Here is a 23,399-nt window from a genome sequence, read left to right on the forward strand (position 1 = left end):
ACTTTCAGTACAAATGTCTGACTTAATATGTTTATTTTGGTGTTTGGAACATTTAGATTGTTTCAGACAGGTTATGTTTTGCTGTCTGAAACAATCGACTTACGAACTGAAGTATAGTTACTGCCAGTACCTAATTCGATGGAGTCGAGGTTGTAAATTTCTGAAATGCTGTATTGTTAGTTTTTTTTTCTCAAACAATTAAATGATTTCCCATACATTTATGTTGTTTTCTTTTGCTTTTTCGTTCTTATTGGTAATTTAAATCTAGCAGACCTTCGAGGTCCGCCATCTTGTTCGCTCGTTCAAGGACTTGGTGGCAAGTATAAGCACGTGCTACCGATGAAAAACGTCTTTCTTGTTCTTCCCTCATTTTTATTTTTTTTTCTATGCATTTTCTCGTACTTTTGAGCGTGAGTGGTTTCCTCCAATTTTCTAAAAATTTGAATTTGAATTCAAAATTTGGAAGACATTCATTTTCTATAAATTTGTTCAAATTTGTTCACATTTTCGTAGCACTAGTTGCATTTACGTTTTTACGTTCGCAATAATAGTTTTTGCTCGCGACTCACTTCAGCGATATCGCTTTATGCATTAGTGCGATTCCACGCTAAATAACCTCTCTTCCGGTTGACGTATTGACCAATCAGAGCGCGTGTTTACCTTAAGCTACGCGATTCTACCTGTAATCATTCCTAGGAAGTTCTTAGGAACCTAGTAGTATTTGTTCACACCTCTAGAGAGCTTAAATGTTTTTAGGAAAATTCGACTGACTCCTAAGAGATTCCTAGGAAATTCCTAGGAATCCTAGAAAGCTAGGAAACCATTTGGCAAGGGTAGTTGCACGAAATGCATCTCTAAATGCCCCATGGGTAATTTTTCTTTCTTCAATCTCGAGTGTAAGTGAACCACTTTTAACCCACTTCATTTCTGCGACATCAAAACTCTCCAGATCTAACACTGTCATATTTGTTGCTGGTGGCTTGACGAGTTTACCAGCTTTCAGATGCTCAGTTAAATGACACTGACTCAAGGAAAACCATGGAGTGCAAGGCAGGCAGATTTCCAGGCGTTTTCACTGGACTTGGTATGGACGTAGTCACCTTAGCTGAAATTTAACGAGGAATTCACTCGTCAGGTGGTGAACTTTTCTATAGAATTTACATAAAAAAATAGATTCTTGATCCTTGGGAAATTATTAGGAATTTACTAGGAAATTTTCTTTTTTAAAATAAAACCTTAATTTTTAAGAATTATACTTATGAGTTAATTTTTTGAAAGAAAAGTGCCATTTTAGATGTTTTAAAAAAGTCACTACTTGCAATATACCACAAATTTTTTTTATTTTGTGTTATAATTTATAACTCGTTAATTTTACAGCAGATATTCTTGAAGCTTATACAATTTCCAATAAAACATTTATTGAAGAATTGGAAATGCACTGTAACTGTGGTGTAAAAGGATAAAAGGGGGAATTCAGAAGGATTAATGGTTTAAAATCTAGTGCTTGGTTGCAAGCCATTGATGGGCATTTGTGTTGTTTTTTGGGTACGAAACTTTGCTCTCAATGTGTTTTTCCTCAACTTTGAGTTTCAATAGGTACTGACAACCTGACCAAATGCTGGAGGTAACCCTGCCGCGGGACTAGCATTCCGTCCGCCACGGGGAATAGCAGGACTCCTGGATGAGAAAACCGGAGTGAAAAATGACAAGCGCACGTGTTAAGTAGAGTAGTTCGACATGATTTAAAAGACAAATGAGCAGGTATGCAACTTACAACGTCTTTAAAGCGGTGAGTCTCTTATGTGGGGAATTTTCCATGTTGAGTATGACATTGTAACTGAGATCCCTGAGGAGAATTTTGCGATTAGTACACTAAGATTTTCAACTCAGATAAATTGCAACAGTAATATCAAACTTACAAGTATTCCATCAACTGGAGTCTGGGAAAATCTCTGGCATTAACCCGACTTATTCTGTTTTCACCAAACAGCCTGAAATAGGAAAATTGTCATTCAAAAATGATATTAAACAAAAAACCAACTCTTAAAAGACCACATCATTCTCTCTTCGGTCCAACACTCACATGAATGCTGTGGTTTCTGGGTAATGACCTGGTAAAGAAACCAAAGAGTCACTCTACCAACACCATGACGTCACTTCCGGGTAATTTCGCGCAAGTGCAACCTCGAGGACAATCTAATAGGAATGTCAATAAATCATGTTATTTAGTGGATGCGATAAGGATATTAAAGTTCTACTAGATATTTGTCCTTACCTTCAATGCAAAAGGTCCTTTTTCCTGAGAAATAGGGAAGAATAAGCAATATTTTAGAGTCATTGAGATAAATGCCTTGCATAACTAAACCAAAGCAGCAAGTGTTTGCAAACTTTACTTTGTGGTTTTGATCATGCACTGCCAGGGACGATTTTCAAAAGTTTTAGTTACACTTTGAAATATAAAGAAAGGAACTTTTATTGTACTTCAGTACCTATTTTGGAAGTGATGGAATGAAAATTACATGGTTTCTAGAGCCTGCCTCTCCTTTAATTTTCAAGGACGCGATAAATCTCAAAGCGAAGAAAAGAAAGCTTAGAAAGACCATTTCGGCTGAGAAGAGATAAAAATAAAGATATGCCAAGAAGTATGCAGCAGGTCTTACCTGGTTTAGTAGTGTAGTTCGCTTTGAATCCTGTATAAATGCCAGCTTCATTTGCTCTAAATATTATTGTTAAGGTGTTTGAAGATGATTCTATCACTAGTGGGTATGTATGGCCACAGTATCTTCCTAAGTTTCGTGACACGTGATTTCCACCGTCTCGAACTTCTACGTAGTCATTAGCACACGTGGGGTGAGGCTCAACTGCAAATGACTGAAAATGGAGACGTATGATGTGACTTTCCTTAGCGATCACGTGCCAGCTGCATGTCACGTTGTTTGGGTAATATCCTGGATATAGCGGCGAAACGATGAATCCGAGGCTACTTGTTAGAGTTTGTCTGCAAGCTTAAGTAAATACAATGATAGTAATGATATTGGCATTAATAAGGGTAATAATAATGATAATACTAAAAATGATGATTATGATTATGAAAGTAATAATAATATTAATGATGGTAAAGATAATACTAATTATTACAAAAAGCCTATAGACAAAGCTTGATGGGTTTTTTCTTTTACAATTTCTGCTAAAGTAAGTCAAGAGTAATAAACCAGTTGTGCCATTTCAGGAAGCTTTACTATTTTCCTTCAGATATAAACCAGCTTTTTTTAGGATGCGTAAACCCTTTAAAGTGGGCTAATAGTATTCCTCACGTGTATCGAATAGTGACAAGATGGACTGAATGAGTTTTTATTCATAAGTTTTCTCAGGCCCTCGTGGATTGGATATCTGTTTACGCTGACCGTACAGAGAAAGAGGAAAGTGGCGCCAGTCGCTAAAACCTTCCATAAAAACGTTTCGTAATTCCATTCTGATTCTAATTTCTTGATTAATTGTTAATCCTGTACCTTTCTGAGCAGTTGACGGTTGAGGCGAGCAGTACGTCTCGTGTGACATCACAACACCTCCAAAGGCTAAGTAACTTGTCTTTCCATCCAGCTCACCGACAATGCTCAACTGTTTGTACATGACAGAAAAAAATAAAAACCTTTCGTTTTGTTACCATTCGATTCGCAGGTTCTAGCCATCAGTGTAGAAGGGAAATGATGTCCGATTAAGATTGCTAGTTCTAATGAAGAACCTTAAGTAATTGAAAAAAATATTAATCAAATTTCGTGATAATATTTGGTCGAGCTGGTGGGTTCCAGTAGTAAAAGATGGGGAATGATGCTACGCATGAAATAGTTAACAACTGGGGCAGAAAAGTTGCTTTCATCTAAGAATTATTGCTCCCATAATAAGCTCGATTAAATGAAAGGGTAAAAAAAAGGTGAAATGAGTGAAATAGCTACACAAGGAACTATAAAATGAGGTGCAAAATTGGCTTTCATTTTAAGAGTCATTATACTTTTAAAGTTCTCTTTAGCGGCGAAATTAAAGGGACTAGAATCGCGAGCCCAAGCGGTCGAGTGATCTGAAATTAAGAATGAATGCTGACAGAAATAGATTTTTGACCATTTTCATTTTTATTGCATATACTCTTCAAAAATGATACGCAACTTTGTATGCAACACCTGCATCACAACACAGTGTGATATAGTTCAGTCCAAAATGTTTTGCTCACCCGTAAAATGGAAGTTGCACTAATTGATGTTTGCCAGTAATGCCAAGAGCTGCTTGACAATCCAGCTCCATCGAAGTCGACCCAGATTGGCTGTCTTTCAAATCCATATGGTGTCTCTTGATAAATCTTAAGCGATTTCACCCCACGACCTACCATTTTGTACTTAAATCTCAGACATTTGCCAAACGATTTTTCAGACTTGGGCAGCCATGGACTTACAAATGCTGCAGCTCTCTCGTTAGCAATGACAGGATTGGCTCTCATTACTAGGGTCAGGCCTTCAAAAACGATGAAATAAGAATGAGTTATACCTGTTTTACTTGCAGTTAGCGGCATATGAGCCTTAGTTCGAATCTTCGTGTTTACAGTAATTTAAATGTATAGAGTGTTATGATCTATATAGTATATTTACACACTATTCTATCTACGAAAAAACATGACACGATGGATATAAAAATAAAGAAAAAAATACACAAAAATGGCAGCTGCACAAGTTTATAGTAACCCTGTATTGATCTGCATTTCAGCTACAGAAAATGACAGTTTTCCTTCATTTTTGACAATTCGCTATTCTTTTATTCCAAAACATAACTTCAATCATTCCTAATACATAGCAGCGAGGACATGCTGCGAAATTTATTTTTCCTGGTTTACTTTTAATCTATTGCAATTAGTAGTGTAAGTATACCTATTTTGTCCGACATACATTTACGTGTACCCCTAAATGATTGCTAGTTCCTAGCTTACCGTTATGTTGATTGCATATGGATGACTTTTCCTCCTGAAATTTTCCCTTCATCTTCTTTTTTACAACCACCCAAGATAATATATCACCGTCATCTTTACCACACCCATATGACATATGAGTTATTTCATCTTTTTTCATGGAATAACTCCAAATATTTAAGTTGCCAATCTTGGCAAATATTTCAGGGTTGTGACTTGTCTCCATCGCGCTGATTGAGATTTTTTCAGTGCCTGTCAAAAACGAAACTTTAAATAAGTCACGGAGGGATCAACTTAGAACTTGGTTATTATTGTCAATCTCTTATATCATCAGCTTATTTCCATCAGTTTTGAATGAATGGGTACGAATATCACATTTTATCAGATCCATTTACAAATCACTAATGCAGCAGACGGATTTATTCAGTACCCCTGTGAGAGTTTTAGATTTAACTCAACTGTTCCCCTCCCCTCCAAAGTATCCCGAGCTGAGTGCTAACGAAACACCTGCATCCATTTGTAGTCGTAATGGTTGGTCCATCTAATTATAAAATGAAGCAAAGAAATATGAGGTGCCAAAGACACATATTTTACATAAACATCCTTAGCATATTATTTCTTAATCACCTGGTATTGCTCTGATAGTTGTAACAGTTTCAGCTTTAATCGTTACGCTTGCTGCTTTTCCATCCTTGTGTACATGCCAATGTCCTAAACTTGATGCCCAAGTGGTACCACTGTCCATCATTAATTGGCAAATTACTTCTTCTGTCATGGGAGGAAAAAGTTTTATTTCTTAGACGTCTTGCATAAATAGGATATGAAAAGAAAGGGAAACGCATGTTTATAATTTCATAAGCGATGGAGCAAGAAATAAAACCCCGGTAGCATTAGTCAATACGCCTAAAAACTATGAAATACTTGTATCAGATCAAAAAGCGCCTGTCCATTAAAACTTTGCTCGGTAGGAATTGGAAATGTTTTGCTGACAATAAAAAGTTTTTGCTGCACCGCCTAATGTGAGACAATTTTACAAAAGCACGAATAATCTTTATTTTGCATTCAAGGAGATCATTTGATGTTGGTGCTGACGATAGGTATTATGAGGGAATTGACGAAGACGTGGTGAAACAAAGGCTCTAATAGGCAGAATAATAGCTCGGCACGTGCATTTTAAAACTTTGTACATTTCTTAGCCGTCTCCTACCAAGCAACAACGTGAAATCACCAAAATTTACGCAGTCCGGGAATAGGAAATAAGTTTAAATTTGGCTCACATACGTGGTGATGAAGTTGAGGTGTGGCGCCATAAGAGACAGTAAACACATCCAGCTATTAAAGAAACTCTGACTATAAATTTAAATTCCTTTTATTAATCGACGTTTTCTTCGCCGTTGCCGTCCTGACTGCTTAAGGTCCCTATTATGGCTATTGGCGCAGTGGGGGGTGAAATGCTTGGGGCAAATTTCCTGGGTTTAAGCCGCTGGCCTTTCAGAACCCCCTACACTACTATAGTCTATATTGGGGCCAATTATAGACCCCATCTTAATCATGTTTGGCCAAATTGCATCTACCTTATGTAATTTTGGGGATCCCAACTGAGTCACTTTCTCTTTATGCGTCTACCTTATAAAGCATTTAGATAGTTCGTCCTTTCATCAATTGGCACATTTTTTTAAACTAAAGAAAAACACTTGAAACTTTAATCTATAGAGAGGGCAACCCTTTCATACTCAATCAAATCGTCCAGCGGCACATTTTCATCACAAAATTATTAAGAAGTACCCCCCTCGCTGGCTATATGCTAACTGAATGTCACTTTGCTTACATGGTGGTGTTTTCCATAAAGATAATCTTTAAGGTATTGTTGCTCGCCAGCCATAATCCAAAAACCTTATCATCTGAAGTAGCTCTATATTCTACATGCAGACCGGACTTGGTAGCTAACCATAGGCAGAACGTCATCGCTGTCAGGGAGGCGCTGTTCTCGATGTCCGTATAACTCATTTCTCCACTCCGCAAGCTGATGACGATACTTTCTTGTTTTTCTTTAGAGAAAATAAGTAGTCACTCGCTTTAACATATTCACATGACTGTATACCGATGAATGAAGGTTCAATCTGTTTGAGAAATCTGAATTTTATGTTTCATAATAAACTTGAACACACGCAGTCAAGCAAAAGACGGCTGAAATAAAAAAACAGCTACGAATAAGAAAAGCCACTGGTTTGTTGCAGGAAGGAAGCTAGAGCTCGACTAGCGGTTCCAGGTTTTTTTGTTTGAAAAGTGTCAGCTTATCAGGATACGCTTTGAAAATGCTGTATTTCATTCAATAGAACAGGCCGGGTTGTTCAACGAAGAAGTGGACGATTAAAAAACAGACAGACAGACAGACATCTATATTTATACAGGATAGCCCCTTCAGTGTAGTAAACACTGGTATCAACGGGGGTCCTGTTACCCACCCATCCCACCCCAGGGGAGGACATCCATCACACAAAAGTATCAACAGTGATAAATCTCAATCCAGTAAATAGTGCAAGACATTTCTTGATCACTTATCCACTTAATTACGATTTATCTGTTCGATAGCGCAATTGTCCTTTAAACAATTGGGCCCAGGATATTTGACTTGATAGACAATTCAGTCCCCGCTTCCCAGATTTGAGTCAAAGCGATTTGTCCTTGCACAAGTCTTTGATCCTCATTTTCAACTTCAATAATTAAATGCATCAAAATAATTAAAATAATTAGTGGGGAGAGCATCCTAAACTGCAAAGAAACAATAGCCAAGCGATCATTAAAGTTTGAAATTAACTAAGTTGTGATCCATCAATTTATTTTTGAGTGCATTATAGTTCCTTACCTGCAATTTAATTACAGATTTCGTCAGAAAACGAGATGTTTTTGATCTTTATATCCGCCTGATTTTGCTCTTTGAACCCCAGAAAAACGACCTGCAACAAGACAGAAAAAAAGGGGGGTAAGTTTTTTTTTGTAATGCAATCAACGACGAGGAGAGATTTTTATTAGTTGGCATGGAAAATGACTCCGAAATAACGAAGTCTAGTTCCGTGCAAGTAATTTAGCAAATGTTGTCTGGTGGTGTAAGAGTTAGACATTGTAAAGTGGTTAACCTTCTAAATTTTACGTGTACCGCGTAGAAAAGTAAACTTTTATTGCTTAGCCACCTCTATCGCATTATAATGACGACTTCAATGATGCTGAGAGGCAAAGTGAAATATTGTTAGGTTTAGCTGAATAAGTTTACCGATATAACTTGGATTAATTTCTGTTTTTTACCTGGAATTTACTACCAGCTCTTCGTAACGGAAGTTGAATAAAAGTCCAAGTTGGAGTTTCTTCGTCTACAGACCAAAGTGTTGACGAAGAATTTGAATCAGAATCGTTTATGAGCAGCTGTAATGATCTCCTGAAGTACTCGCCTTCACTTTGAAACCAGAATCGAATGCATCTAACTTTAGTAGAATCAATTATTGGACTCGTCAGCTTTCTGTGAAATTCTTAACCACTCTGAAGAAACAAGTATTTCTCTGTAGAGTGGAAAGCAATGGAAGCAGACGCAGTTAAAAGTAGATACATTAGAAAATTGGATGTTTGAAAATAAGGCTGAGAACGAGAAATTTCAATGAAAGCGGGCTGAAAGGAAAGCCTCTCCGCGAGCCACTGATTGTTTAATTTGCTACGTGTATTCATGAGCGCAGCATTCTGGCTGGTCCGAAATGAAAGGCAAATAACGGAGGTGTCCTTAAAAAGTATTATAAACAGCCGTCTGTTTAATTTAATTTTAGACTTCTAGAAGTTACGTTCGCGAGCTTCAAGATTTCAAATTTTTCCTGGGGTAGCATGCCTATAGACCCCTCTTGGGGAAAGGGACCTCACGGCCCCATCTCTTGGAACAGCTGTCTACAACACCATCAGCAACCTCTTATGGAAAAAGAAACCTCTGCTGAAAATTTTCACAATATTCTGTTCATACTGTGATCTTGTTATGATCTCAGCAGGTAAGTGGAAAGCGAGTGAGTTAAGGATAAGGATCCACACCTAACCTGCTTCGTGAATCTTCCAGTCCGGATGTCCAGTCCAGCCACACATATCTTCATTAAAATCACAATCAGGACTCGCTGGAAAGAAGTGAGAAGTAGAATCTGATTCTCTTCTCCAAAGCGTTCGCTTTACGGCTGTCAGTCGTTAAGTTGGCAAGTTTCTTTTCAAAGGTAATGTTTTACATTGAACACACCATACTGACTTGGCATACAAATTTAGAAATGAAATTTAGTACTGAATACTTGTTCATCTTACCTTGATTTGATATACTGACTTGGCATACAAATTTAGAAATGAAATTTAGTACTGAATACTAGTTCATCTTACCTTGATTTGATATACGGACTTGGCATACAAATTTAGAAATTAAATTTAGTACTGAATACTAGTTCATCTTACCTTGATTTGATATATGGGTACAAGAGCCGTCTATTACACTTAGGTCGTCCAATGCAATGTCCCCCTCAAGACCGTTACCAGCTTGCGCCTCGATCACGAACTATCCAAAAACATTCGTAGAAAAGGGAGGTGAACCTATCAGCTGAAGTGAGGCTTTCGACAGAATTCAAACTACAGTAGTTCAACTTAAGCTTAGATAAGAACGTGGTATTCTAAATACGTAGATAAAAGTGATTAAAACAATTTCTGCATCGCATTTTTCCTTTTCGTTGAATGAAAGTCGCACACGATTGGACTGGTGATGTAGTGGCATCCCACTGTTTCGCAGTGGGATGCCTATGGTTGCGCCATAGGTTCGTCTAACTGAGCGCAGATTTCAAAATAAAAGATTGAAAGCGAATATTCTCCCACTTAAATTTGGTAAAATCATTTTAACTTTCTGCACAGGACTGCTCTTCTGAATAATTTCTTTATTCTTTCATTAAATCCATGGCAGTCGAGGGGTTTTAAAATTTTTCTATTGATTTCGGTTTATCCAAATCATTGTTGTCCCAACAAATGAGCCCATGTCTCTACAGACACTACAAATAACCTAAAGAGGAGTGTAGAAGTACCTCAACTGCAGGTTAAGTCTGTGGTCGAGGCAGTGGCCTATGTAGCCGAAACAGACCCCGGTTTCGTTAGCATGAAGCGAATAGGAGTATTACTACTCTCCCCTCCCCTGGATGGGATGCTAATCTATCATAAAATTGTTCCACCGTTTTTCATCAGGCCTCTCTGTCAATTAACCAGTACCCATTTTATACTCCTGGGTAGAGAAAGGCATTGTGAGAGTAAAGTGTTTCCCCAAGAACACAACTCGTTGACCCAGCCAGGTCTCTAACCCAGACCTCTCAGGGCACTTACCATCAGGGCAGCGCGTCTCCCTGATCTGTACCCTCTCACGAGGACACATGCCTCAATACCTATACCTTATATGGGCTGTTATTCTGAATGGTAGTCTGTGCAAAGATCCATCTATCTCCTTGACCCTTCAATCCCTGCTGCCAAATCGTTCTTTCCGTACGATTTGCCTTGAGGATGATTTTTAAGCCTCCAATGTGCTTTCCGTGCATGTGGTACCAGAACTGTAAGCATGCAGGCTCTTTTGGTTTCAACCAATCGCTAAGGAGTCGCGCTCGGTCCCCTGGGGACCGCTGTGATGCCTCAATAAAAACGTAAACACCTGAAATGTTGCAAAATTGTTGGGCTGTGGTAGGTAAGACGTCCACTTTAAACGAAGATACAACATAAACCATATAAGAGAAGGAAATTCATTACTTTGTACTTTTCAATTTTTGAATTCAGGATAATTCCCATCTTCAAGTTACAGAGTGAATGAATGATTCATTTCCAAGATTCTTCTGCTCTAGATTTTCTAGACTCTGGCTGTTTCAGCGTGTTAATTTCCGGTGACTAGATATAAGAGGACATCAACGCTCGTGTCATTTCAAGAATTTGAAATTGATACAAATTATTTTCCATTATGGAAGACGAGGGAATTTGGGAAACTTATTTGACCTACACAATGGATCAGAGTCAGTTGTTGAAGTAGCAGCAACAAATTTATTTTAACACTTAAGAGTTAAACCTTGGCAAGGAAAGCAGTGTTTGTGGAATTTTCCCTGAATGTAATGGGCTAAGGGTAGGAATCTATGTTTCAGACGGATCTCAAACCTGATAAAAAGTTATATTTCTTCGCTGCTTCCTGTTTTTGAAAAATTCGGTTGGAAAAGAGGAACCATTTCTACAGGTCACCCCATAAATTCGACAACGGGCGGAAGTAACTCGCTACTTCATAAATGAATGGAAATCAAAGCTAATAGAATATGCACCATTTCCTTGCAAAATTAATTTCTTTCGAAGAAATAATTTACCTTTTTCTGAGAATGTGGTGTGATCACTGCTTGGACCAGTGTTTAGTGACGGGGTTTTTCCGGAGCCATAACTCCACTGAAACTCTGCACTGTTATCAATGGTTAAACCACATAAATCATTTTCGAAGCCACAGTAACCTGAAGACAGTTATTTTGTAATGAGAATTCAAGGCCAGGCTGTACTTTTTAACCCCCCCACCCCTTTCAATGGTTTTTCGTTCACTGAGACAAAAACAGTAGCCTAGAAGAAAGTGTTTTTGGCATCTTTGTGTGGCTTCAGGTAGCTAACTTGTCTCTCCTGTGATCTCTGTAAGGCCAATAGTACCTACTATAATGAATTTTTAAAACGATACAATTTATGTTCGCAGGCCTAAAATAAATGCATTCCCAAGAAAATAAACTGTATTACTATATTATGACTTTAGAGGGCATTGTGAAATGAGAACTTAAAAAATATGACAACAAAACAGTCTGAACAATCTCGCAAGCGTACAATCGGGTTGTAATTCATTTTATAAGGTCGTAGTAGTAGCAAGTAGGATAAATATTGTAAGAAATACACAACTTTTTTTAGAGACACGTTTCGGCATGCTTTAGCCATTTTCAATCAATGAGTAACTGAACGTCAGTAATTATATAACAGACAAGTACACTGTAGATGAATAAAATATTTACAGTATTATGTAATACAAAAGTGGGTACTAATTACAGCGTGACAACAAACATGAAATTAAAGGTGTGAACTAAAATGCTAGAAAAGTGTTATAATACTGTAATTGTTTGTTAAGTTCAGGTTTGATCTTATTTATATAAAAAGCTTCTTTGAGTTTTAAATCAATTGAGTTGTTGGCAGAATCCAGAATACTAAAGCAAGAAAGGGAGTATTTGTTCTTACAAGAAGGAGATGTGTTAAAATGCTTAAAAATGTGCGAGTTTTTATTGCTTTGCGTGTGCTCCTTTATCCTGGTAGAGAAGTGGCGACTAGTTTCGCCAATATAACGGGAACAATTACATCCCGCACAAGAAAATTGATAAACTACCATGGATTTTAGAGCATCAGGAGTACGATCTTTAACACTGAACATGTTTTTAATTTTGAAAGAAGTGAAAACTAGTTTGATATTTCGGTCCGATTTACAAAAGCGCTTAGTGAGTTGTCGGAGTTTAAGGTTCGCTATTTTAGAATAATAGCCGACAAAAGGGAGTTTAAAGTAACGTGTATTATTGTCATCAATGTTCCGGCTATTTTGAGAGGAGGACCCGTCAATATACCGCTTGAAAGTTCTTTCAATAATATGCGAAGGAAAAGAATTACGTTTTAAAGTGTCGGAAAGTTTCTTAAGATCGTTTTGAAGACCGGAAGAGGTGTTGTTGATTTTGTAGATACTGTCAATAAGAGTTTGGATAAGGCCAATTTTGTAGCATGATGGAATAAAACTGAAGAAATTTGTTAGGAGACCAGTGTAGGTTTTATTATGAAAAACTGCAAAAAACACAATCATTCGAAGAGGTTTCGATAAATACATCAAGAAAGGAGAGTTTACCATCATGCTCTTTTTCGAAAGTGAATTTTATGTTGGGGTGCCGTAAATTAATGTAATAAAAAAATGACATCGCATCCTGTTCATTGTGGAAGACACAAAAGGTGTCGTCAACATAACGCCTATAAAGTCGAAGGCGAGTCGAATGGTTAAAATTATTTAGCCATGTTTCCTCGTGGAAACCAAGAAAAAGATTAGCTAGGATGGGTGCTAACGGAGAACCCATCGCTACCCCATCAACTTGATCATAAAATTTTCCATTAAAAAGAAAATGAGTCTCAGCCGTAGCGAATGAAAACAGTTTCTTAAGGTCGGATTTTTTGATCGAAAATTTAGGGTCATGCTTGAAAATAAGATCAACAGCAATATCGATAGTTTCATTTAACGGAATATTGGTAAAAATAGCGTTTGTTGTCACGCTGTAGTTAGTACCCGCTTTTTGTATTACATAATACTGAAATATTTTATTCATCTACTTGTCTGACGTTCATTTACTCACTGATTGAAAATGGCATAAGCATGCCGAAACATGTCTCTAAAAAAAGTTGTATATTTCTTACAAAATTCATTTTATCCGACCAAAATCTCCATTTTAGCCCGCAAAATGCGCCACAAGGCCCGACAAAGTAATGATAATGCATAGTAGAAATCCAACTGGGAGGTTTAGGTCTAATTTAGAGATGTCTGTTCAGCCAGCTTTAAATTATTGGTTTTCAAGAAGAGAGGAATATCTCTAAACACGTCATGAAACAAGATGTTTGTCCAAACCATACCTCTAAACGAAGAACATTGCCGCTTTTTTTTTCTGTCATGCGTCACACAATTTAGGTCATTCAAGGGACAATTAAATGAGCCTGTAACATAGGAGATATACAAATTTTGTTTTAGCTAAAATGACAATACTATTATTTATTTACTACAGTTTTTATCATATTATCATTTTGTTAATGGTGAGGTCTTCACGTGGATGTCCTCCAATAGATCATAAATAAGAACCAATCAAAGTGTCTGAGGTACTTATCTCACCACAAACTGCTGAAAGATGCGAGTTGTCTACACACGAGTTTTCATCCGTTTTACAAGGGGAATACCATGGGATGCAGTTTCCAGCAACACACTGAAACTCAGGACATGTCTTCTCTGGAACGATAAAATGTTTCAATCTATATTAGGCAAGCAATTGGCAATCGCACAGTATTCGTTGAGTATTCTATAATTTTGATTTTCTCGTAAAATAACATGTTCGATAGAAAATCATTAAAGAAAAAAATGAGTCCTCTACCCTGATTTTAACCTTTGCTTTTTGATTTCTGTCTGGAGCTCTTGAAAAGAAAAAAACATCTTCCTTTATTCGACGAACAAGCTTAGAATTTACTGTCTTTCATTTTCAAAGTACTATATTTATATAAAAGACAATTTCCACATTACTGAGCCAAGCAGGACGACTTGTTACTTATACCATCAACAAATTCATTCTGTTGAGCGAGGATTGGATGCGACCTTCAACTTACTCGGAATGTCTGGGGTTCGATTTCTCGTGAGGACGCGATTCAGATTTTTTCTTCGTTCCACGCAAAATTAATATGAATTATTCTCTTTCAAATTTCAAAATGAAATGAATAATTTGCAATATTTTAAGCAATGGCATAACATTTTAAAAAGGTCTAAAAAGGAAAGCTAAGACTATTCGATCACAAAGAGGTCGTCTTTCTTCACAATATTACTCCATTGCTGTTACTCAGTGACATGCATCTGATATTCACTACCGCAGTTTGCCTCATCGGAACCGTCTGGACAATGCTCAACTCCGTCACATAAGTTGTTAACAGGGACGCAATCCCCATTGCCACACTTGAGTTCATTGGAGAGGCAAGCACAATCTTGCTCGTCCGAGTTGTCAGTGCACGCCATGTCTCCATCACATCGCAGAGATGATGCAACACACTGTCCATTATCGCATGCAAACTCGTCACTGTTACAACTGTAACCTATACTGTTAAAAAAAGAATTGTTTTGTATGTATTCGTGACACTGCCACTTCAGAATATTTGAAAGCAACAATTTACATCACGATGGTTTTCATAATGTGTACTGTGATGCATTTTTGTTTTATCGACTTGAAATAGTTTAACCTTGAAATCGGTGTACGTGTATGCTTGTCTCTTATAACTTTTCCTGTCGGCTTTTTTTCATCGGCTTACGCTCAATATTGCCGAACAACTCAATACTAAATCCAGGTATGCCTTAACACCACTTCGCTTGCCACCTAAGATGTTTTATTCACTTACATGAAGATGTATATTGCTGTAAGAGGGCAGAGGTTGGAGGTATAATGTTCGTAAGGAAAAGGTACATTGCCCATAAATAGTGTAATCTTGTTTTTATTATTTTTTTCTAAGTTTTATAAAGCTTTTTTTTTTGGTCTCACCTGGACAGGAGAAGACTGGGTATACCTCACAGTTATAAGTTGATATTTTCACTTTGTCGATGGCGATGGCAATTTCTTCAACACTGTCAGAGAAGCCTCTGAAGATCAGCTATAGGCAATAATAGAACATTTGGTTATTCCATTATTGTTTACAGTCCTTCTTTTTTAAAAAAACTTCTCAATCTTTATTTTGTTACCTTAGAAGTCTGTCTTTCCTTCCAAGGCACTTGACCTGTTGACCAGTTGCCTCCGTGGTAGCCAATGAGACTGTAAAGAAGCACTTCGCTTTCGTCGTGAATCGACTTCAAACTCACGTTGAAACTGGATTTAGATTTACTCTGCATCAAGAAGCTAAATGTCAAACATAATTGGACAGACTTTCCAGCCGAAATCCAGGGCGTTTCGAAAGTGACGAAATTATGAGTGCCACCGGTAAATGCAAAGTTACCTGAAAGAAGAAGGAAACTGGAACAAAAGGAACGCTATAATTCACTTAATTTAATTTATAAGGTGTTGTTTGATCGATGCAAAAAGGTGTTTGCGAAGCTCGGAATTAATTCAGGATACAAAGAACTCCCTGAATAAGCGATGCGGAATTAACAAGTAAATCTGTTTAAAGAAGGATTCTCTGCTTGTTATGACATGGGAAACGAAAGCCGTTTTTGACATAGCTAAGAGATCTTGCGCTATTGGGCTTTTTGGACGAAGAGATGCATATTTGTTAACCAATTGGATTATTGTAAATTTTCTGGACTATTCAAAGGGTTATTAAAATTTGTGGAGCACTTTGAGTTACTATAGCTCCAAAATTTTTTGCCTTGTGTCCCATGTGTTTCAACTAAGATGCAGTTTGTTTCCGGCCCAGCCATTATGTACTTGATTATCTTTTCATTTTCACGAAATGCTAGTCGTTCAGCCCAAAAAATTTGATACTGAGACACAGAAAGAACTCTAAGGTCTGAATATTTGAAGCATTGCATATTTCAACGGGCCGGCGTAAACCATAAGTATGAGTTTATACCTTTTTCAATGGTTCTGTTTGTTTGGCTTGAAAACCTCCACTTCCCTTCAGTTTTTCCATTACCATTTTTCCAGTTCGGGCAGAGTCCTAATGGGTTATCAAAACTGCACTTCTCAATAACAGATTCTGAAAAAATCGAGCAAGAAAACTGAATTTTGTAATCCATATCCATAATCCAAGGTGAAGTGGTCATTACTCTGTAAAGAAATTTCAAATGAGAGCAATTGAAGGAACGAGTTCATGATAAGAGACATGTTTGAGTGTTGTAAGTCTAGAACACTTGTATTATTGTACTGTTACAGATGCTATATGAAGAACACTTGTGTTATTGTACTGTTACGGATGCTATATGAAGAACACTTGTGTTACTGTACTGTTACGGATGCTATATGAAGTGAGTAGGGATTGTCCTGAACTAAGCTAGCGATTGTTCTGTTTGTTTGCATATCTTATTCATCTGCGATATCTTACGCATCATTTCTATTTTTTCCTTACCTTTAACAGTTATGTATCCCAAGTGTCGTCTTCTGACCAACGTTTCGTTAATGAAAGAGTAATGGACCTTGCGAAAATGCAACAAATGTATATAAGAAGCTGAATTAGGTGCGCCTTTCTGATTGGTTCTTACTCATGATCTATTGGAGGACAGACGCATAGATGACGTCATCATTTTTAGCTTCTTTAATTTGTTATGTGAAACAAATACATCAATGGATCACTAGGCTGCGCATCGTGTGTCAATTTTGTTTGTTCTAACAACATTTTTCCTTTATCTCTTCAGGCAAACGGCAACATTGGATCTATTTGTTATGTTCATCAGAGAGTAAGCTTTGTACCTGTTTGCTAAGTATTGATAGAGGACAATTTAACCAAGCTTTGTGAAGCTTACCTTCGCACCATACCGTCCAGGTTGTACTGAAGCAGTTACATTGAAGTCGAAGTGTTTTTGCACACATGTCATCTTTAGCGAGTTGTCCACAGTATGATTCTGTCCAAATAGGTTAATTCCCAGTGTTATTGTACTATTAGGACACCACATACCAAGACAGCAAAGTTTGTATATTGCTTTGAAAAAGAAACAATAACAATTGAGACAAATTTGGTGAAAACTTCGCATGTTCCTTCCGCTAGAAGCAGCACTTTTACAGTAACAGACCCCACAGAACCATTAAGACAGCAAAACAACGATCTTTGCAGGTGGACTGCGATGTTATCAAATGCAGAAAAAAGGTAGAAAAAAAGATTCCTCCTTGAGAATGAGGAACCCCCTAAAACTGCCTTGCTCCCAACGTGCGGCTTCGTAGTGCCCAAGAAGTATCTTGGAAGTACCGGCTCGAATTCCGTCGACGTTTGATTTTTCCAAGCCTTTTTTCTGCCATTACTTAACTATGGATCATTGCTTTGCCTGGATTTTCACCTGGATGTCAAATATTTATATTTCATTAAAAGTTAGAACCATTTAGCAGCTTGTTGTATTTGTGGGAGCAGCGGTGGAAGGGTAGTTACATGTACATGCATTGCTTTCGAGGTCAAAGTGATATGAATGGAAACGTAGACTAAAGTTAAGAATTAATTCTGACATGGCTCCAGTAATAAGCTCAAGACATACTGCAAGTTAACCGAGTTACCAACCTGAAATCTGTAAACTCGTTCCAAAAGTTACTGTGATGTCTTTAATGTTCTGCTTGACTCTGAACATTAACTCCCTTTTACCTTTAGCAACGGACAGGATAAGGAAATGACAATCATAACAAGTTTAATTTCTTTGTATATTAAAAAATGGCCGTTCTGCTACATTCTTTTAAGGAAGCCATGACTTGCACAATTAGTATCTCTATTGATGCCGTTTAAATATTCGTAAGAGAATGTCAAAACACGTTAACAAAATGTAGCAACGAAAGTGCCGAGAACGATCAATTAATTCTTAATGATAGAACAAGTACTCAAATGTTCTTGAATATATGTAAATACGATGGAGGATAACCCCCACTTAACTTCTGGATTTGTTCTTTTTCGGGGGAGGGCGGGGGGGGGAAGAGAAGGAAGAGGCGTGAGATCCCTACCTGCCTTTCCCCAATGCTAGCTGAGTTTAAAGTTTTTTTATTATAAGCATCATTGTGTAACATGTATTCTACTCAGAGGAAATGTTTGAAGAACCTGGTAGGGTCCACGTCGTATGGTTTCCAGCCAGAGGCCTTTCGAAAAGGGCCGTTTCGTTGTGAAGACTCCATCCCACAGACAGATGCCCTCGTCTGTACGACTCTTTTGAGAAACCCTCTAAGAGGTAAAACATGCTGCTACTGAGGTATATCTCATTTGATTTTTGCCTTGAAGTCCTAAAATAGGTATGAAGATACGCTCAATAAATTCTGAAGATTTTATCGTTATTATTAATGTCTATCGAGAAAAGACTCAAAGAAACTGAGAAATTTCGAGTAATCCGTATGAAAAGGGAAAGGAAGACAGATGGAAAACCGAATGAGAGAATTGTTCGCTCAAAGAAAAACTAATAATAGAAATTTCCCGTTCTGAGGCCAGCCAGAGGAGTAGTTCAATGTAATATAGGCATTTGTTTTCTGCGAAAATTAGTGGAGCGAGTGGACCATTTGATAAGGAATAGGAATGATACGGCAAACTTTTTTTCTTACCCATCCCATATCAGATTTCCCGTTCTTGATGTTAACTTGGCGAGAAATTCCCCATCATTGTCTCTGTCATGTTCATCTTGCAGTGTTGGTTCATCTGTTTTTGTGAGCCATAGTTCACATTCATCTTCACATGTTATGTAGAAAGTGTAATTTCCACTAACTCTTGGCTAGAATATAAAAATTCAAAAGAGTATATGGAACAGTAGATGTTACTTGTAATGGGGGAAAGTGGAGTCTCATTATTGCCGCAGAAGCGCAGAGGAAATCTTAGCTGTAACCGATTGAGTAATTGGCAAGATATTTTTGCCGGAAAAAAATCATAACACCATTGGTTCGTGGAGGAAATGGAATGAGTGCCAGGCACCCAAACTCAAATGCTATTGAATGAGTATAAGCTTGTTAAGTCTACGTCACATGGGTTGCTATAGTAGTCTCTGGACGCAAAAAGTGACACTTTTGAGGGATTTATACAAGCATACCGCACCTGAATATATGTAGACAACCGCTGCACATGTTTAGTGGAAAAGTTTGGAGCAACGTGAAAAGTTTGTAGCACTGACAATGTGTCAGCGGCCTGCTTGAATACCGGATGGTACCTCAGTATAGGATCATCTTGTGTACTAATACCCTCGAACCAAACCTCCCTCAAAATTCCAGCAGACTCAAGAGAAGTTTCTGAAAAAAATTGCAGTCAAAAATATTTCTAAACATTTTTCCTCTTATGAGTTATCCTGAGCTGTATGGTAGAGATGAGGTTAATAAGGTTGTACACCACATACCTTTGCGGTTGTCGTTTAAACGAGAAGGACTGACTGTTCAGTAGAAAGCGTACTTGCTAGTAAGATATAAAATTCTCAGCTTTTAAAAAAACTTACCAAATGCAAAAACTCTAACTTCACAAAGCTCGAACTTGAGGTTTTCTGTTGTCACGCTTCCTCTTACAAAACGACCATTGGCTGGAGGGCTACAGCGGAACACACGGAAATGTTTTCTTAGGGAAGGACTGGCCTCTGTGCATGAACGATCCACAGGATGATTTCTACTAGTTTCAATTTCGATGTCCACAGACACGTTTCCAAAACTCTTTAAGCCAAGAAAGACGTGCACAGTATGTATGAAGAAGTTTTTGGATAAATCCACTCGGAGCCAATCGTTGACTGCCTGGGAACCAAACGAGATGAATAATTGTCTCAGCTTTCTTATCCGGTTTCTGTAGAATAGCGACCAGGATTATTGCCACTCCCCCTGGATGGGATTCCAGCCCATCGTAGGTCCCCGTCCCCCACCCACACCGTGCAGCATTTCGTCGGGCATCACTGACGGTTGGTTGTTCCTCTGGGGTGGAGAGGAGCACTGTGAGGGCAAAGTGTCTTGTTCAAGAACGCAACGCAATAACCCTGCTAGGTCTCCACCCTGGACCTCTTGTATGTGAGATTATACCAAATGCAGGTGAACAAAATTCAAATGACTGACCCAGTTTCCTCCGTTTAAGATAATTGGAAAGGCCGTCAGCCCGTAAGTAGCCGTAAGTAGGCGTAGCCTATTCTTGGCATAAAGGATGAGAAAGTGAAACAAAAACAACCTGGACTCATTTTACCATTTTTTATATTTTTTTCCCTAGAAACAATTAAGTTATACACACCAAATGCTTATCACGCTGATGATGAGAACTTCATTTCCCAAAGTTTTTATAAGCTAACGGAATGGTTGGTTTTACCTCATTAAACACCATGCATGTGTTGAACACTCCATCAACTGCATACATTGCATCAGCTTGTTCTGTTGGCTTAGACTGTTCTACAGTCATGTGCAGTGCAACATTGTTTGTTTTGACTGGAATTGAAATAAACGAAGGAGGATGAAAGGAAAATTAAGATAGAAAAAAAAGGTATGAGAGGATTAGTGTTGAGCAAAGAGTTTCCAGCAATCTGATTGGTCAAGCGGTTCCTTATATGACGCTATATAAACCGCTCCACGCAGTTTATATAAAATGTTAAAATAAAATGTTAATAAATGTTACTAAAGTGTTATGATTTTAGAAATTTCTCTGTTGTTCAGCTCTGAAGTTATACTAAAACAATTATTCGCCTCAGGTTAGGTGAATATTGTCGAATATTATTCGACGATATTCACCTCGCCTTCGGCGAATAATTGTTAAATATATATGTACACGAGAGCAAATACTACTTGAAGAATAGCTAATTACCACCGAACACCACACTGGACTATTATGGCTGGTCGAGGGGGGGTTCAACATGGATTCTATTATAAGGAGGCACAATCAGAAAATCGTTAACCCCCCCTCGACCAGCCAAGACCGCAAGTGCAACTGCAGAGTAAAACAAGCCTGTCCCTTACAGAACAACAGTCTCGCTTCCTCCTTAATTTACAAGGCTAAAGTCACCACAAACAAAGACCAAACGGGCAAAAACTACATCGCCCTAACAGAAAATTCTTTTAAACAAAGATACACGCAGCATTCCCTCTCATTCCGAAAGAAAGCCTACGCTAACAGCACCGAGCTATCCAAATACATTTGGGAACTTAAGAGCACCAACACTCCCTACTCCATTCATTGGTCGACAATCCACAAAGCCGCATCTTACAAAGGAAATTCAAGAACATGCAAACTCTGCCTTGCCGAAAAATTCCTCATTATCACCGCGGACAAATCCACTTCATTAAACAAACGATCAGAACTAATTTCCTGGTGCCGCCATGAAAACAAGTTCTACTTGCGAAACCAATAGAAACGGTCCTTTTGTCTTCTTAATTACTTCCTATTATTTTAACTATAATTTCTATTGATAAATTGACTTTATAGCACGCTATGTTTTCCATCGATAATAAACCGTCTGACGATCGCAGCGCAAGCTGCGTGAAACTCATGTGATCAGAGTAAAGGTGAAATGATCTTCCTGTCATTTATTTATAACCGCTATTGAAACGCTCCGCAACCCGCATCGAGAACTTTTTCATAGCCACGACTTCTCCCAGTCTGTTTATATATCTATATGTATATATATATATCATAGCAGTATATTGTATGTATACGAGTTGTTAAGAGAGAAGATAACACCGTGCAGCGGATAAATCGTTACCCAGTCGATAATTGGTAACAAGACGTACTACCCTATCCTTCGAACAATCGGGGTCAGGTTTGTCTGACTGATTTTTTGGAGTCTAAAACCAATTTTTTTATCAAAGTGTAAGTTATTTATTAAGTAATTTTATATACTATTAAAATCTTACTTCTCACACAGGACGAAAGAGTGCCAGACCAGACTCCTGATTCCATGCATTTTCTTGTAGAGGAGCCAGTTCGATGATACCCTAAGTGCATGATATGTTACAATCACTTCCCACTAGACTTCCAGCAGAACATTTTGCAGTTCCGTTTTGAGGAATTAGAATTGCCGAGCAGGAAGAAACTGTTAAGAGGACAAGGAGATTTAAATGAGAGCATTCAAACGCAGAACGATAGAGGCTGAGAGTAAAATTAAACTTTCATATGACCATCTTTTCCCGACTTAAAAACAAACTGGGTTGAAAAAATGGAGAAAAATATTTTTTTTACACCTGGAGCAATTAGTTTCACTTTGGCTTACAAAAGTTATTGAGAAAACACTGACAATTTCGATTTTTGCTGCTTGCTGAAAAACCTTTCCGTTTTTTTGTGTTTGGTTTTTTTCTTTCTCTTTATAGTACATATCAGGGAGATGGAAATGCCAGTTCCCCTCCCCTAGAAAAGAGAAACAAAACAAACAAAAAATGGTAACTATAAGACACGGTGTCACTGTAAGTTACGTCGTACCATTACAAACATTTGTCACAGATACATCGTCCAATGAAAGATCTCCTTGGTCCCCAGTGCCCAGTCTCCCTTCAAACGTTAGCTGAAACATATTTTTGTACCTCTCAGAAAGAGGATGATCTGGCTACAACTCGGGCATTGCTGCAGAACACTACGTGCAGGGTAAGTAAGGGTTACACAAAATCTTCTCTGAAACCAAAGTTAATTTTTAGCGTTTAAAATGAAGTGGCACATAAATTTAAACGCTTCGGGTTCTCTCTTAATGTTCTTACATTGGATTTTTCAGAAGCTAAACCAATTAAGTTGCTATTTCAATATAACTCATGACTTTTCCAAATTCTGTATTTAGCAGCCTTAATCAGTCAGTAGTTTTCTCTATACGTACCACAGTTAATAATTCCAAGTGTTTGCAAATGATGTTCGTTTTCTTTTTTTGGAATAGTAAAAAAAAGCAGCCCTATCTGAACTCTAGAAATCCCTTTTTGCCATTACCTTGCTTTTTGATCCATTTATGACTACTTGAGCTTGTATCCAATCACATCCTTGCTCTCCACTTATTTCAAACACAGCTCTGTCATCACTAGTGACTAGTAACCGTAAGCCACCCACGGCA

The 23,399-nt window shown here is 37.8% G+C and overlaps 1 pseudogene across 1 annotated transcript; it reads right to left on the minus strand.

Moving 5' to 3' along the window:
- Positions 1-1,770: 1,770 nt before the first annotated feature.
- On the minus strand, positions 1,771-23,396 carry LOC111346110 (uncharacterized; annotated as a pseudogene). Its single transcript, XR_016000320.1, has 33 exons — positions 23,279-23,396; positions 22,225-22,403; positions 20,690-20,805; positions 19,848-20,133; positions 19,457-19,647; positions 18,973-19,139; positions 18,482-18,660; positions 17,957-18,037; positions 17,214-17,389; positions 16,820-16,886; positions 16,325-16,450; positions 15,501-15,751; positions 15,304-15,412; positions 14,642-14,863; positions 13,902-14,015; positions 13,649-13,729; positions 11,335-11,472; positions 10,390-10,643; positions 9,419-9,518; positions 9,022-9,096; positions 8,255-8,505; positions 7,833-7,908; positions 7,570-7,665; positions 6,780-6,999; positions 5,579-5,755; positions 4,973-5,203; positions 4,226-4,503; positions 3,510-3,618; positions 2,661-3,005; positions 2,276-2,299; positions 2,084-2,196; positions 1,920-1,991; positions 1,771-1,846 (listed from the first exon to the last, which is right to left on the minus strand). The product of XR_016000320.1 is annotated as an uncharacterized LOC111346110 (transcript).
- Between the last annotated feature and the right edge of the window lie 3 nt (positions 23,397-23,399).

Source organism: Stylophora pistillata, chromosome 4 (assembly GCF_964205215.1).
Source record: "Stylophora pistillata chromosome 4, jaStyPist1.2, whole genome shotgun sequence".
In the NCBI taxonomy this organism is placed as follows: domain Eukaryota; kingdom Metazoa; phylum Cnidaria; class Anthozoa; order Scleractinia; family Pocilloporidae; genus Stylophora; species Stylophora pistillata.